This window comes from Ischnura elegans, chromosome 2 (genome assembly GCF_921293095.1).
Source record: "Ischnura elegans chromosome 2, ioIscEleg1.1, whole genome shotgun sequence".
Taxonomy (NCBI): domain Eukaryota; kingdom Metazoa; phylum Arthropoda; class Insecta; order Odonata; family Coenagrionidae; genus Ischnura; species Ischnura elegans.
Genome location: NC_060247.1, coordinates 44,592,537 through 44,610,771, shown reverse-complemented (window position 1 = coordinate 44,610,771; position 18,235 = coordinate 44,592,537). Strand labels below are relative to the sequence as shown.

At 38.9% G+C, this 18,235-nt stretch overlaps 1 protein-coding gene across 2 annotated transcripts in view; it reads right to left on the bottom strand.

The window, feature by feature from the left end:
* Positions 1–15,596, bottom strand: part of LOC124153661 — a 779,682-nt gene extending 764,086 nt beyond the window's left edge. For both annotated transcript variants that reach the window (XM_046526960.1, XM_046526961.1), the window contains exon 1: positions 15,007–15,596. The gene's annotated coding sequence lies outside the window, so the exon portion shown is untranslated. The remainder of the gene's footprint in view (positions 1–15,006) is intronic.
* Positions 15,597–18,235: the final 2,639 nt, after the last annotated feature.

Here is an 18,235-nt window from a genome sequence, read left to right as displayed (position 1 = left end):
CATGAGGGCGAGCAACGGTCAATCGCAACGAGTCTAGAGTAGAGAGGCTCGTTCCACGGTCAGTGGACAGTGACGAAAGAGGATGCGGAGACGAGAAAGGATGAGTGAAAGAAGGAGGCGGTTGGCAGGAAGTGGAGCGGGACCATTGGGAGGCCGGTTTGGCGAGAGGCTGATGGGGACGCGGGAGAGAACAGAGGATGCTGGGAGTCCTGAAACAAATGTCCTTTTTGGCTACCGTGTGTCCATGCCATTCGCACACACTCATAACACCCTATTGGATTCAATGGTTTGCATATAGTTTGGTAGACACGCATCCAACGTATTTCACTTTCATATCGTCTAGCAATACCCAGCCATTAGATGTCTACTACTTATTTCGATTATTTTAGTTTCAAACATAATGCTAGGTCATGGCATATCAGAAAGGTGAATAAGGGGGTGCTATACACTATTCGATTCAATGGTGTACATCAAGTTTCGTACGCACGCCGCAATGTATTTCACTTTATACATCTTTTAGTAATTCCCAGCTTTTGGCTGTCTACAATTTATTTAGATCGTTTTAATGTCAAGCATAACTGTAATCTCTGGCATATCAGTAAGGTAATTAAGGGGACGGGATATGAGAAGGTAAGAAGGCGGTTTTGGGGAACTTGTGCTTTGATTTCACGGGGAGGTTATAATGCTGGATGTGAGAGAATAAATAATTTGCAAAGATATGAGGTGATTTGGTAAAAGTACGAAGAGAACTTTTCACATCGACGCGCAATACGGCCTACAGTAAATCGGCTGTCCTATTCTAACATGAATGCATGAAATCTCACGACCGTGGCATGTTTGGGGTACGATCTATACGGACCTGTCCAAACTAACCTTGGGGTCGCACACTGAGTGAGTGAGGAATTGAGACCCCTGGCACCAAAATACAAAAAATGTAATTTTCGTCTTCAGAAAATGAAATTTAAACATAATCGAAAATATCCAGAAATAATGCATTTAAATAAATCTGACCAATCCAGTAACCGTTGCAGAATTCTACCACTAAATTAGAAAACCATTATCTCAAGGGCCGCTATTTCAATTTGAAAATCAAGTATGCCATTCCTTCAATCAACGCAGAAATAAAATAAATAATATGGTCTGTTTGGTTTTAAAATAATATCCATGTTATTTGAGATATCGGTCTGAACACGAGGGTGATAGAATTTTTCAACGGATAGTGCGTCCCTGCAAACACAATCGATTTCAATGCCCCGAGGTCCACATCCGAGGTACTGCCTAAAAACGTGAAATGCTTTAAGTTTTAGCCATTTCCCTAGAGTCCGGCTGAAGGAACCGGACACGCCCACATATACAACAGGATGAATAGTCACGCATGGTTTGATTTATCCATGTATAAACCCCATATAGAAGAGCCAGGCCTCATATCACCCCCTCTTTAGCAGTTGAATTTCAATGCCAATTGCAGCACGGCCGCCACTTTCCCTTCCTCCAGCCGCGTAGTGAGTCGACCCTTTGCCTCACCCACTGCATATTGCACCGAGGAGCGGGAGGGAGCGGAAAGGGGGAGCAGGCATGGTCGCTCGTCGGGGCCGCGAAGGCAAGAGGCTTAAGCCGGTGAAATGTTGAGGGTGTTATCCCGTTAGAATTGCATTTCCGGTTCGTTTTGCGTGTCGCGTATCACTAATAGATGGGGCAAGTTGAATGCGGCTGTGGGATGACTACGCGGTCTACGGTTTTGAGGTCTCTTTCACCGTCCTGACCGCTACCAAGCATTCCCTCTGCCCCCCCTCCCCCAGACCCCTTACTGCTTTTCAGCCGCGCCCCTCCTCACACCCTCAAACTCTCGGGTATCTAGAGGGATAACAGTCGTCTGGAAATGTAGAGGGTGGTGTGACACATAACCCGGCTATTTTATTCCTAGATGAAAAAGAAACATGCATTTTGACTGGTACCTTAAAAAGGTCTACCTGACACTGCATCGCTTTTTTATTTCTTCCTGCTTCCACCAAGGAATTTTAGGCCAAGAATTAAGTTAAAGGAATATTCCTGTTTCAGACATATAGCATTCCCAGTGTCTGCTGTCTCACAATAAGTAGGCAACATAATTAATTTTAAGCCGTGGTAAACTTTTATTTTTTTAATTAAACTTTTAAGACCTAACCGCCAAATTACTGCTCTTGGAAAAATCTCTTCAGACCAAATAAATGTATACCGTGAGAGGTTTTCATTAATTTACTAACTAGTTCTGAGTTTCTGCTTTAATAAAGACACATTGGTTTTCTTTGTTTCACGATTAAGATAATCTCACGTTTGAGGAATATAACTAGAACTTTTATATTCTTAATCAACATGACATTACGTATTTTTACTGAATATTTATTCGCTCAGCCTCAAAAGATGAATTTTTGCCCTCCACGATGCTTCAAGGTGAAGATAGATTTAGATAGGTGAAGGCAAGGCTCACACCGGACCAAACCACCGATGTCTAAATTTCACACATTAGAGTAGGGTAGCATATGCCGTAAGTTTCTTTCATTAGCAGCAATATTTCGAGGTAGATGACAAAACAATCTACATCTGCATACTGCCCCGAGAGCCGCCTCAAGAGGCAAGTGGTGGGGGGTGTTAACACCAGCCGTTTACAATATAAATAAAATGCTCTAACGACGTCCCGCCTGGTATTTGCTTAAGTCCTTTACTGTTCGGGGGAAAACCGAATCCCTACATGTATGCTTTCGTAAATATATATTTCTCTTAATTTCTCGCCTCTGTCGCACTTGGAAATATCGTGGAGCTTTATTATGATTCTCTCTCTGTCGCTCTGAAAGATATCCATTCTCAATTGTTCAATCAATCTAATCCTAGCGCGCAGACCTCGAGTGTCTCGTGGCTCCCAGCCTTATTCGTTTATCATCTGTTTAACGCTTTCCATACGCCAGGAGCAGTTTTGGACGAACAGCGCAACCTTCCCTTTCCTTTATTATTTTATTAAGCTCACTGATTAATTCTTCCTGCGCCGCATATTCAGCCAGACGAATGCAAAATAGCACCTCTCTTTTACTTCTTCATCCGATAATCTAGCGACAACCCACTTTAGGAATCAACTTAAGGATGGACGGCGATGTTTGGTGGAACTTGGTGACAGGAAACATAATAAAGATACACTATTGTATGTTCCACAGAAGTTTTAATAACCGACCCAGGTTTCGTCAATACACTATGTTGATAATGCACTATGCCTTGAAAATGACATAGTGTATTGTCGAAACCTGGGTCGGTTGTTTTAACTTCTGAGGAGCATACAGCAGTGTATCTTTATTATGTTTCCCACTTGGAAAACCTTAGCTTCTTCAGGGTTATGCCAAAAATTTTACAATATGCGTTTCTTTCGATGGGTTCGATGTTATCGTAACTCCCAGATACTTCCCTTCATTTGCCCATTCATTTGATATTTGCACATTACCCACTCGTCCAGCATTGCCCCCTGGCTTGTGGTAAGAAATAAATGGAACTGCTTACCTCTTTTCTACTCTCATTTGAATACTCGACTAAAATTACCGCTGCAGAAGATGCATTGACTTACATAAAACTTTTTACTTAATAATAAAGAAAAACGCATTTCGAAAAATATTGTCATCATTAAGACAAATGAGTTACATTTTTTACTTTCAATACATTGAATTTTGCGATCGATATTACACGATGATGTCGCATTGCGTCAAAATTCATTACATTTAACTTATTTTTGCCAGTTAAAATATTGTATAGTATGCACAGAATGTTTTTTCGTCTATTCATCCTTTTTCTCCACCATATACCACTAATATGGTCAAATATAGCCCCATAGTCAAATGCAATGCTTACCTGTAATGAATGTCGAAACTGATAGTGAGGTTAGAAGCAGCCGACAACGCTATCTCCGGACAGGAGGGTGTGAGGATAGGTGGAAGGAGGGAAACTACAATATAGGGGAAACATAGAAGGCTTTACGCGGAGGTAGTTTGTCTCCGAGTGAGTTACGGGCAAGTCGAGAACGCCGAGGGACTTTTTCGCGGTGGACGGAGCCAGCAATAATTTAGGTGTATTATAAATAGTACTCATCTCGAATCCAGTTACGGCTTTAAAATCTCCAGTTTAATTATTTATCCAAAAGACCCGAGAGTACTCGTGCCGCAGAAATTCCGGAATTGAACAATCAATAGGTACTAAAATTGAAGGATCACCAGTTGAACGCCAACAATATATTCCAGGCCCCTCATGACAGGAAGAGGACTGGATTATTTTGCGATGTCTATAGTCATCCGAACCAGCGTCCGCTTCAAATTCAGCAAGTTCTTCATGCGGTGAGTAGACTACCCAAGTATACTTTATATTCTGCTACCCTTACGTGTAGTCAAGGTATTATATGGTATTTTTCATTGCTATGAATACAGGTCGAATCTCTTAACATTTATTTCCAACATATATGATAACGCCATACAATGAGGTTCCACTCTTTTAATACCCAAGAAATATCTCTTATTACCTGCATAATATTAAATACTCATCATTAATTAGGGATTTTCCTGTATTAATTGGAGTATTTACGCTCATTGTCTCTAGTTTCAACCAGAGTTTCCAGTGGTAATAAATCGTAATGAGTTGGGTAAAACGAGAGTTATTGTACCAATTTTATTCTCCGAAATGCACTATGAACGTCTGGACGTACCGTGACTCATCGTTTACTGCAAAGCTTAACGTGAGTACACTCAACAGAGAGCAGCGAAAAATCAACTTCCCTTACACTACACCTCTGTATTAATTATCCTTCACATAGTCCCTTTTCATGCTTACGAATTCAGGAGAAAACTTATTGTTTGGTCAATCATCGGTGTTTTTAAAGTTTATCTACACATATTATCCTATAGATTTTCAAATACATCGTAGCTAATTTCCTCGCCCAATTTTATTTTCTATGTTACCCCAAATTGAAAAATCAAGCGGTTACAATTTGTAATTCAAATGTTTCTAAGCCATATGTATTGCTGGACGGCCTTCTGTCACGCGTTTTTTACTTTCATTTGAAAAGAAGGTTAGGGATACGAAATAATTTCCCAGGAATTCACGGCGGAAAAAGTAGACGTTCAGCGATAACTTTATCCCTCAACTTATGACTAATCAATCTGGATACACCTGAATAGCGTAGCTTTGTGTGCTGCACCCGTTTAGTTAACGAAATTTCGGCGCCATGGACGAGACCAACCTTACAAAAGTAATTATCGTAGAATCCCACGTGTATGAGAGACTCTTCTAGAGACCTTTTTTTAATTAATAAGGGTGCTTTTTATGATGCTAATGTATTTAGCATAGACGCTATCTCGTTATACTTAGCCAAAACCTTTTATTTCCCCATTACTTGGTAAATCGATATTATTGTGTTTTAGTAGGCTTCCAATCCGAGATCAGGAAAAAATCTTTTCATAGTCATTTACCGCAGGAAATTTGAAATATAATTAACATATAATTTTTAATTAAAACACACAATTTTTTTATGGATTTCATTTTCAATTGATAAAAAATAACGAAAAAAAGTGTTCTAAAATGTATTACTTAATTCATAAATTTTATTACAATAGGTAGACACTTTCCGAATCAATAAAATAATGTAGTGATGATAAGAACAATAGCTATTCGATAATATAATATGAGGGAATATATTTCAGCATGAGTGCATTTGAGTAACTTTTGAAATAGTATTAAACTGCTTTTGACAAATATTCCATCAAAAATAAACCGAAATACGGAAGTTTGGAAATAAAACAGCTGACAAAGTAACATGAGTTGGGTTTCACACGTAGGTATTAGGCGGCAGTGTCACGAATAATTTGTCTCTTTCCATCAATTTAATTGCGTGAGATGATGAACGTTATTTTGTCCAGTTAATCACTAGCGAGGCAAATGACGGTTTTATTTTTCCTCCTCCGATAATGGCAAACTGAGCGTGAGGAAAAATTCAGCTATCGTAGAGTCAGCCATCATTAAAATGTTAATCGTCATTTTCAATCAACGAGCTTGCGTTGTTGATTCGCGGTTCCATTTCCAGAGGCACGCTCGCGTAATTAGTTATTTCATTGGCTTATGCATTAAAATAGACTCTAAATACACCTTAGTGAGCCGGGATGAATAGAAGTGACTTTACGATTTGCACAGCTGTCGGATAGAATGGAATGCATACTAATTTTCGTTCGAGTGTTGTCCTCACTTACAAAATGCAAACAATAGCTACAGCTATCAATCACACTGTGAGATAAAGATTAAACTTTATCCCAATCAGCATTCAAATTAATGTTGCAATACCGCTCTTGTCTGTAATATATTCCTAATTTGGAAAATGTTTTATGCAATGCGTCTATCAAAATGATACAATTACACAGTTTGGATACGAATACCCGATTTTCTGATCCCTCCTCGCAAACGGAGAAAAAATAATCCATTAAAAAACACGAATTGTTTCCATAAAACTCGTGATATAAATTTGATGAACGGCAATCCATATCTTTTATGACTCTCATGGATTCATCCATTTATGTATCTGTTTAAAAATCACACGACTTTTAATCTTTGGAAGTGATTGCTAGTTAGGCGAAACAAGTCGAGAATGCGAAGTAAATCGAGTTACGGCGATACGGCCGGTGAGACTATTTACAATTACCGAGGAAATTAAAATCAAAACGAGTTTGCCGCCGGAAAATTGTGAATCGCGAGCTTCTTTCTCTTTGTTTTTTTTTAGATTGAAAGGGGATGGATGAAAAAAGAGGAATGACGAAACATACCGCAGTAGCAGCAGCATCATACATCCATATCCTCGCGAGCTAACTCATTTTTCAGTCCGTTGTTTGATGGGGATGATTCCAAGAGCGCCGTTCCCGGACGTCCAGAAAGGCGAAAAAATGAAGGGAGCCGAATAGGGGGAAGTGACTGCAATAACCGATTAATTAACCCGCCATTGGCGAACCGGAAAATCACCCCCAACCCCGCTTCGTAGCGGAAGGGTGGCAATGATTCGGAGTTTAAAGTGTCGGCAGGGGAGAGGAAGGTGCGATTCCCATTTTGTATCGAGCGAACAAGTGAGAGTCTGCAGGAGCATGGCTTGTTCGAGTGGTTTCTTGTGACGGCCATTGGCGTAGGGACCCCGCGCGTGAAAATTCAAATTCCGGGAGTAATTTCCCAACGCCCGCCCTCATAACACCCATTTCAATGAAACGTGAATACATGCAGGGCTGGGAAAAAACAGGCCGAGGAGTATTTGAAATACAAAATACCGCTCCAATTGTATTTGAAATACATAGTAAAAAATACCTTTGGAATGTGTATTTGAAAAAAACTACAAAATAAAATTTTAAAAACCTTTTAGTGCACAAAATACATTTGTATGGAAAAACATATCTTAACAGATAAAAACAGATCTAACAGATCTTAAAAGCATATAACCATATAACCACAGTATACGTTTTTAAGATCTGTTAGTTTCCATGCAAATGTATTTTTTTCTCTAAAAGGTTTCTAAAATTTTATTTTGTAGTTGTTTTTTCTAATACACATGCCAAAGGTATTAATGCCTTAGCACGTTATGAATTGCTACAAACATGAAGAAAATGAAGAATCATCGCAGGCTTTCCTAGCGTATGGAATCGTGGAAGGCTATTTAGCAATTCCACCGAGTCAGGTTACCCAACTCCATCTCGGCCAAAATTTCGATGGATAACTCGTACATGGACACGTCGGCCGAGATGGAGTTGGAGAACCTGACCCGGTGGAATTCCCGAATGACCTTCCACGATGAAGAAAATGATTCCAACGAAAACTAAGTAATCTCTGGAGCAAAATTTTACAGAAGTGTTATAAGAGCAGATTTACTTCAAATTATTTTTCAAATTTACTTTTTTCTTTTAGAATGCGCAAATACCGAAAATCTGTATTTGAAATACAAAATACAAGATACGTACATTCACATCATGTATTCGAAATACCGAGTACAAATTACAAATTCCATTTCAAATACGCATTTTTAAATCGTTGCATTTGAAAATACTGCCCATTCCTGAATACATGTGCATGTATTTTTCGATGCTGTGAATCCAGATTTTTGGCAGTGCGAACACACATATCCCACATGCACACTATATGTTCATAAAAAATATTTGCTAAGGGTCATTACATACTAGGATTTGGCAAGTTGGGCTGAGAATATTAACAGGAGCTAGATAAGAAAAAATGATTCTGATCTGTACAATTCCGAATCTCCAAATCGAGTTCTCTAACTACAGATTGTATAATTTTCAACCATCGAATAGGGGAACAGTATTTTATAATACATTCGATGATTCAAACGGAATGTTTATTTAGGTAGGTGATGATAGATATTGCCCCAGACTAAGGGATAGGTTTGATAATAGTACACAGTCAGAGGAAGAGGGCCAGTTCCCAGAGAGGATCAGGAATTTAAGTGCTGGCAGGGGAGGAAGCGCTATTCCCATTTTGCACCGAGCGTGTAAGTGAGAGTCTGCAGGTGCGTGGCTCGTTCGAGTGGTTTCTTATGGCGGCCACTAGCGGAGGGGCCCCGCGCGTGAAAATTCAAATTCCGGGAGTAATTTCCCGACGACCGCCCTCACAACACCCGGCCGTGAGAAAAAACAGAAACGAATTGGATCCGGTATCGGAGGGGCAGGAGGTTTGAATCCCAGGTTTTTAAGCTTCAAAAACCTTTCAACGCACCAAGTATAGTTCCGATCAAACTACTAGTGTGCAACCAGGCGCACAGATGTAGGGTTATACCTAGTAAGACTTCGATTCATCGTCAAAAATTCTTTAATTGACCGGATACGAATGGAGATCAATCGATTGCCGGTCAGGTATAATATTTATCGTAGGAGTTGAAGGAACAAAAACTGCTTTTTCCATATGGTGATTTATCCATTTTTGTTTATTTGGTATTTTGTTTAACCATTGTTTCGTCACCGTAAACATTTTCAAGGTGTGTAATATACGTTCAAGAAGTGTAACATAACACAAGAAACCATGGTCGAACAAAATAAATCACCATGTGGAAAAAACAAAGTTTTTATTCCTTCAACTCTTACGATAAATGATTTCCACCAAGTTACGACCACTACCATCAATTATATACTATTTACATTCCATTTAACTATCTTTTCAAGCAATTATACCCATTATTCTCTTGAATTTAGAGTTTTGGATTTTAGTATCAAACAAATCAAAGGATTCTTTCTCACTACGGTTTTATTGTAAATAAGTAGGAAAATTCATGGCACGAAAATATCTAATTCACAAAGTTTTATACCTTTCCTTTATAAAAGAACAAAAAACTGATAAATCGTCATAGTTTATGCGAAGCATTGCAAAACTACACGGTATGCAGCAGTCTCAAATGCATTAATATATCTTGTGCATCAGCGTTGGAACTTGGGGTGAATAATGGAGTAAAATGGTAATTAAAAACAATAGATATCCTTTATTTCATTTTTTTTTCAATAAAAAATTCATTTCCACTTAAAAAAGACTCGATTTTATAGGAATACAATTTATTTTATGGATTAATTTCTTCATATCTAGGCAATTTGAGGAGAAGGATTTATAGTACTACATTTTTATGGTTTAATATGGAAAAGTTCTATTGACTCTAAATAAATAAAATAACGTATGAGATATTGAATAACCTGCGTAGTTATTGGACGTCCATAAATGATGCATTAATACATTTTTGATCACTTTCAATTATGAACGACGAATTTACGCTCCCTTAGAGCCTAGGTACCGTGAAGAATGAAGCTAAACTATTTGCGATTTCAATTGGTTGAAAAAATAATAGGTATCCAATCATAATTCGTATCTAAAAATTAATATTTTTGCTGTTCCACCATGGCATTACGCATTTATAATTCCAATTTATTTTAAATTACTATTACAGTCCCAAGGCTCACGGAAAATAATTCATCTACGATTATACGCCTCTTGTCGAGACTACTTTTTCCTCGTATTAAATGCGAATGGCGTGCAGACTTACGTTAATATTTTTCACGGAAATGATTTTGATTGTTCATACCACACTATATTTGAGAAGTGGCAACAAAATGGGTTGATTTTTTTACGAGCTGTCAAACCATTTTCGACAACCATTGATGACATACGTATTGTTTAATGCCTTTTGGTTTTAAAAATTAAATGCGAACTACATCTTAATGGTTTCTTGTTCGTAAAAATCCTATTAGTGGAAATAATTCACCAAAATACGCATAAAAATTATGCTTAGAAGTACTCCAAGGGTGTTCCGCAAAGTCAGCAGTTCGAGTTCCTTTCCTCTGATTTTTAAAATGCAATGACGAGTACAAATAATAACACGATATTGATTCAATTCCCAGATTATTGAGTTTTTCGAGATTTTAAGCATGACATGTCATAAAATATCGCTAATCACGAAATATTTCGCAGTTTCATACTGCTGGTGACGTGAAAGTCAACCATTCCATCGCTGCGAGAGTCTTTGCAAGAAAATAGACGAAGAGGTAATATCCTCCTCATATCCTACTTAAAAAAAGCGTCATTGTATAAAATTTTCGATTATCCATCGTTCGTTTGAGATAATGTTGTCATAATTAAACACTTTCTCCACCTTTTAAGTTTCGCGGTATCTGGTCGAGCGTCTATCGTGAATATTATTGCTACTCGTGCAAATAAACGGGCAAGTAAACAATCTTATCATATTTTATCGCTAAGTAGATGTTCCCATTGATAACGCCAATATTAACATCTAAAATGCCACCAAAGAGCATTAATTTGAATGGGATAATAAAAAAGTATGACATTTGTGAAATATGATTTGTATCATAACCTCATTTAAATAAACGAATAGTCAATGAAACTACCATAACCAGATGAGATAACGTCGTAATCTTGATAAACACCTACCGTAAAAATTAACAACTTTTTGACTAGCCTCTCAAATGAAAAACTCATTAAAACATATGCGAGAATAATGGAAATAAACAAACGTTCACACAATTAGAGGGGAAAATTACAAATGCGTGAGGTTAAAAGAATATTAAAAGAAACTACACTGAATATTTTTCAGTCCATTTTTATATCTACGCTTAGCCTAAGACGTGATGACAGATTAAGATAACTTAGTGTTCTCAGTTCAGAGTGTATTATTCGGCGAGAAACGTAATCCACAGCCTTTTCAATAGCAAAATTATTTATTAGAAGAAATATGAAAAGGAATATGAAAGCACTCATTTCGTTAAAGAAAATTTTACTCTATATTTGCGTGTTCTGGAATGATTTCAGAGCTATTTTATTCTCAAGTCTCACGGAAAAACATTCAACACATTCATTAAATTTATCTCTCCTGGGAAAACAAATCCCTTTCAAAATGAGATTTCCAGATTTCCGCGATCGCCCGAGATTCGTTTTCTCCCAAATAAAAAGCAAAACACCATTACTTTATGAATCACCTCTAATATATGAGTTCCTTTCAGCCATTAGCCTTGGAAGACATGCTATATCCACTGCCACAATTTTTAAAATTAGGCAGCAATACATCTCTCATTTAACTCTGTAAAGCAACGACTAATTGATCAGCAAATGTGGTTCCTTTGCCCCATGGGTCTAACTAGCCGAATTTTGATCAACTCCCGCGCCCTTGGCACAGAAAATAAATATATGTATGAATATGCATAGCAGATTCCTGAGGAAGTCATAACTCGTAAAGATATTTTGCACTAAAAAGGACGTCAATATGCGTTCAAAAGAGACGTGTAATCTCGCACTCGTCAGGCCGCACCTCGAATGCGCGTTAAGCATATCGGATCCGGCGCAAAAATATTAAATCCGTCAACTTCATAAAATACATGGAAAAACGGCGTGATTCGTCAACTAATGCTGCATGGGGACAGAAGTCATTAAGCAGTTTTTACAAGAATTCAGTCAAAAAAAGCCGCAAGAGATTGGGAGGCTACATATATCCCAGGCATATATTATTATTTTGACATAAGAGAACAGATTTTGTTGAGAGCGACACGGAGAACACAATCTTCGAACTCTACATAGTTCAAGGTCCAAGAAAAACGATAAAGAGGAGATATTTTGCCAAACGGATCGGTGGAGGAATTCGTTTTCCCCGGAAAAGGAGAGGACTATGATAAACGCAAGGTTGAACTCAAGCAGCAAAATCTCTCGAACACAAACCCCTTTTTTATTTTCGCACAGGTTAACGATTACTCCCCTAACACCACACGCCTATTTAGGCGGTTTTGGGCATGGTTGTAAGCGTAGATATAGATTTAAAACGTAATACGTGAATATTTCACGGCTAGTGAAGACAATTATTTCCTCATGTTACCCTCCCGATGCGGTTTCGTTGCCCGCTGCGGTATCTCTTCCGATTAATAAAGGATAAATAGTATTTCCTCGTGACCTCATTACGAGCCGGGTAACTCGCGATCACTAATGAATACCCGTCATTATTCACGATGACATATGGCTGCAAGCAAGGGTGAAGGACGAACGGCACCATATTTCAACTCCGCCGTGTTGTATAATGCTTATAGGGGGAAGGTAATCCACGCATGAGCCTTAATGCAGTCATGTTTCACGATGACGGTGAACGTTATACTACATAGACCCAGAACGGTTGGTCTCAAATCCATGAACTCGAAGTGATCCATTGAATATAGATACGGATTTCACGGAGAGTAATTTACTGTTGAGAGCGACACGGAGAACACAACCTTCGAACTTTACATATTTCAAGGTCTAACAAAAGAGATTAAGAGGAGAAATTTTGCCAAACGGATCGGTGAAGGAATCCGTTTTCCCCAGAAAAGGAAAGGACTATGATAAACGCAAGGTTGAACTCAAGCAGCAACCAAATGTAACGGAGTTGAACCCGTCCGTTACCAATCACAAAGTGTGAGTGAAAAGAATTGCAAACTGCAATCAAAATAATGTCAGGGTCATGGATAGTGTTATTAGGAAAATTTTAATGAGATCTATTTTTCGGCAATCTCAGGCAGATATTGATTCACTTCTCCCACAAGTAATCATAAATTTATTACTGTAAATTTCAATACGAAAATTATTTTCTTGCTCAAATTTTACCTCCGAGCATCAAATACCTTGAAGGCGTTAGCAGAACAGTCAATTCTAACGACTGAGACGAGAATTCTTGCCTGGTAGTAATTCATAAGCAGAGTCCAATTTTCCTATCCACTGGGAATGCACCACATCCCATTTACATTATTTCCATCATATCCTTATATTAGAAAGCTTTAAATACGGGTCGTATGTAGGCGCATATCGAATGGAAGTGTAAGTAAAATGTAATTGTAATTCCCCAAAAACTCGTCAGATAACTTCCTATGAACGCAGGTGACACGCTTCCAGGAAACTTCTATCGAAGTAAACATTGACGGACAAGTTGAAATGAGGTTTTTCGATTTGAAAAAAGCATGAAAATAAGACTTCATCTCCATTACAATTTCTCGGCGAAATTCCGCCGTGTACGTTTAAAACATGCATTCTCGGCGAACAAGTTTTCACTCCCTGTCTGGAAAACCAAAGACCCGCGAGACAGGTTTGACTCTTTGACAGTTGAATGTACAGTTTGGCGTAAATATTTGAAAACAGCTGGGGTTAAATTCTCTTCCTGTCTCTCCGTGAGGTATCTACTCCCGGAAAATCCCGAAATTTGTTTCCCCTTTCGTGAGAGAGAGAGAGATGCAAAGTGTGCGGAAAAAAACAAATGACTTCTTCCCTCGCGGAATTCTAACTCGATCGGCATTAAATCTTTCGGAGGCTAAAACGAACCGCGCCCCTAAATTGCGTGTTAAGCCAGTTGCTTCATTCTTATCTCCACCGCTGAAATTATGGCCCAAAAATTTAAGAAGAAATGGAAATCTCTCTCTTCAGCAAACGTATTCTCGCGCTGCATCCTCAGGGCTAAATTGCCCGTCGTCATCGTGATAATTCGCGGGCCATATTTTACGCCGTCTTCAGTGACTACTACTACCCACGCCTATTGCAAGCCCATGTCGTCTTCCCTTCACGGCGTTTTCACAATTTCGGCCGACTTAACTCGAATTATCTTCATCCAGCCAATAAAGAAATTTTAAAGAAGAAAGAACATTTGTGGAAAGGAAAATTGGGTGAGTAAACGATTCACGCTTACCACTTGAGGGGGAGAAAACGATCAAGAAAAATTCCGGCTTTGTTTTTCCAAGCAAGCAAATACAGTGAATCTATCCCGCTCCGTATGTTATCAAATCCTCACTTAAAGACATATTGCATATTTTTTTATGCTGAAAATAGGAATATCATTGTGATCAAGTGCGGTATCTGACGAACTCCGTTTGCTCTCTTCACTTTGCCCGTCCGCTTCAAAAGGACACTCAAAAAAAGTTTGCTAAAGTTTACTGATGACTAATCACAACACCAAGAAATTTAATATTACAATCAGTGCATCAAACTTTCTCGAGTATTTTGGAAGTATTAAGAATTTTTATCTGACGCGGCTTTCAAATTCAAAAGTAATAGACACTAAACAAGTACAGGTACAAGGCGAAATGTGGAAGTAGTGCGTACATTTTAAAATTAGAATTATTTCCAATAATATTCTTTCAGTATAAATAACGACAAATAAAGCAAATTAAATCTTTCGCCGTTGACACCCAAGGCCATGACATGTTTTGAAAACTAGGAAAGTGATTTTTGGTGTTAGAAATAATTGGAATCAAATCATTTTCGAGCATGAGCACCAAATGAGAAAAATTAATGATGTAAAGGAAGGAAATAGGAAAAAACACAGTACAATAAAAATGCCGCAATAACGTAAACATTACCCATAGCCCATTCAATAATAACACAGACAAACTGCCGTTGATCTAGCCTTGCCAGAGCAAACCAAGGATCACCGATCTTATTCAAGCATAAAGGAGTGAGTCTACTCACCAGTGATATCTAGTCCCGTCGAAGAAAAGAGATGAATGGAGCGATGAACAACTCGAACCCCTCCAGCGAGGCAAAAGATGAGAAAATGTTAAAAAGGTTAACTCCTCCACAGGCAGTGGTAGTCGAAGGGGTCTGCCCTATTCACTGACTTCACCACGGAACGAAGGCTGTTCTCGCGGGCAGATCACCGAACCAACACACGGGGAGTCCCAGCTCCCTTGGCCGCCACCGGCGTCAACCGCGCCGCCCTCGAGATATGAACGAGTCGGCAACGGCGATTACAGGACACCACCTAAGGTTGAAACGGGACTAGCACGTGCTCCAGATATCACTTTGGCGGGAGTTATCCACCATAAACGCGGGGAGTAAACCACCACCATAAAGTATGGGGGGGAAAACAGTGGGATGGCCACGACCGAGGCCCGGACTACGAGCACCCCGCAAGCGGAGGCCAACCTCTCCGGGGGCCGGGGTTGGCGAGATGCCGGGATCCGAACAGCAGTGTAGGGTGAAGTGTGTATATATGTGAGAAGAGCCCTAGCACTCACACGGCACCGCGGGCAATTCCAAACCGGAGCGCCACAGCACGAGTGCGGCAGCGGACTGAGGGGTCGCCACTGCCGCACAGGCTGATAGAGGGTCCCCTCCCCTCCACGTCTCCGCGCCCTCCCCTCCGCGCCCTCCCACTACAGTCAGATATGCGCGCGGAGACTTTTGGAGGGGAGGGTGGAGAGGGTTTAGGGGTTTTCCTTCGCGAGCACATCCTCCCTCCGTTCCGACCACTCCCCCTCCAACCTCACACTCCCCTATCCCTCACCCTACGTTCTTTAAATACATCAGAGCGGCCGTGGTCCCGCAAGGCCCTCCGCGACAATGCCACCAGGGTGCCGCTAACGAAACAAAGCACTTCCTTCCAAACATTATTGTGCGTGGAACCACTCGCGAGCTGGATGAATCAAAACATCCCTAAGTACTAATGAGATGACTTGAAGAAGGGAGATGATGTAGTTTCTTATAGAAATGGTAATTAAGTTCAGCATTGGTTCTGTGCTATAAGGATTGATTTTTTTAATGAGCATGAAAGTTTACAATAGCATAGGAAACTTGAATAGGGATGAACTCGATGGAAATAGTGACCTGACCACACAATGGCATCCGAGTGGAAAATATGCCTGTGATAAAAGTAAAAAACTATGGAGCGTTTTTTTTAATTTGACGCTTGGTTGGTGTTATCTCAGAAACGGGATACATACGGGATACATGAATTTTCCCATGCGAAAGAGGAGAAGCAAGGATTTGTTAAGATTCTACTCCAAAAACCTTAATTATTTTATGCAATGTCAAAAACCTTTCACCTACATTTTTTTATTCCAAACCAAGAGCTCCGATCAGTATTTTAACAAGCATTAAATCAAAGGATAGGAACATGAATGGGCAATAATTATTTCTTCAGGCAGTTAAAATTGAAAACCAAGTTACTTTGTCATGAAAATATCACTTTTAAAGTAATGGTAGTTCTTAAGGGCGCTATACACGATGAATGATCATGGGAATGAAAGCAGTCGCCGTATTTAAAAGAAAAATTCGCGAATGAGCCGTCATGCGCATGATCATTCAGTGAAAATTGGAATTTGCTCTATCTTTCTCGCATGATCCTGTGAATGGTCACGTGATCATTCGATTTAATCGTTCGCATGTTCATTCACCGTGTATAGCGGCCTTAGAACTAGGAAATTCCTCGGAAGACTTCCCTTTTAATGAATACCATAGATGAATCATTATCACTTGTTAGAACAAGATCATTGATAAGTTCCATGAAGTTATTTCTTTAGCATTTCTTTAAATTCACCAGCGTGAAGATGATGTTACAATTTCCTCTCCCCTCTGATTCGTCCTGGTCATGAGACGATTGCTCTAAAGGTAAAAAATCGTAAATTTCTTGCAGATGAAGTATTTTTAGTAAGATACGACCTACCTTACTGCTTTTGTCTTCTACATAGGTTCATGGAAGGAAAATTAAGCCCTTTCGCTCGATATAGAATCTTGTTTCTACTTTTACTTTCCATTTTGCACATGCATAGAATTTGCATCTGTGACCCTTAATGCTTTGAACGAGAATGCTATGAAAGTGGAAGTGAACCTTACGTGGAATCTCTCATAAATTGCTAAGGTTAGATTAAATCATGGAGTATTGCCATGGAAATACATGGAAATCCGTGGTTAAATATTTGATCCGTATGAATTCTTGATGTCAATAAATCTGACTTAATTTCTTCCTAAAACTGTCTGTATGTCTTAAAAATTAATTTTTATTCAACTCTAGTTTCATTTGAACGCCAAATATTTCTTGAGTACATGACCAAAGCCTGTTATACATATACTTTTTAATTTGTCATTTTTCCTAAATCCACTAATAAAGATTCCACATATGATTCCATTAAGATACAAGATATCAGATACAGTGGCGTAGCCAGGAATTTCGTTGAGGGGGTTCCAAAACCAGGGGGAAAATTAAAAAAAAGGGTATTAAGTAATGGGTTTTAAACTAATTTTAACACTTTTCACAATTGAAAAAACTTCATATGTTAAAAATATACTTTGTAAATTTATAATTTTTCAATATTTTGTTATATTTTGTGAAAGAAAATAATTGTGCTTTTATATTTGGGGGGTCCGGACCCCCCGCACCCCGCCGCGGCTACGCCACTGATCAGATAGGTTCTAATCAACCTAATTACTCCCGTGTTGGTAGGCAGAGACAAGTTTGTTGCAGAAAATGATTCGTCAGCAATTTACTCCAAAAAAAGTGTCGTTTAGGTCAGGCATAGTGTTTGTAAAACTTTATCCTCAGGTGGTGAGCAATTTATCGCTGGAAAATCACACACAAATTTAAAATGAAAAATTCACTTTTCGTGGCAAAATTTTCAATTTGTACGTTGAAAAGAATTCCATCGGAGAGAATATTTTATTTTTTGATTCTATACTAGGTTCATCACGCACAGGTTGTAAATCACATTGCATCTGTTCTTAAACCGGCTTCATTACTCATGAATACAGAATTTGTCATTGTAACCGTGGGAAACAAATTGCTATCACGCAAGCCCCTTTTCTTCCACGTAATTTCCCGAAATTACTCAATGAATGGATTAAATAATTCACACAAATATAAACTCTAACGTTATTCAAAATCATCTGCTTGGAAACGAGTCAGTTGTTTTTATGGAAACGA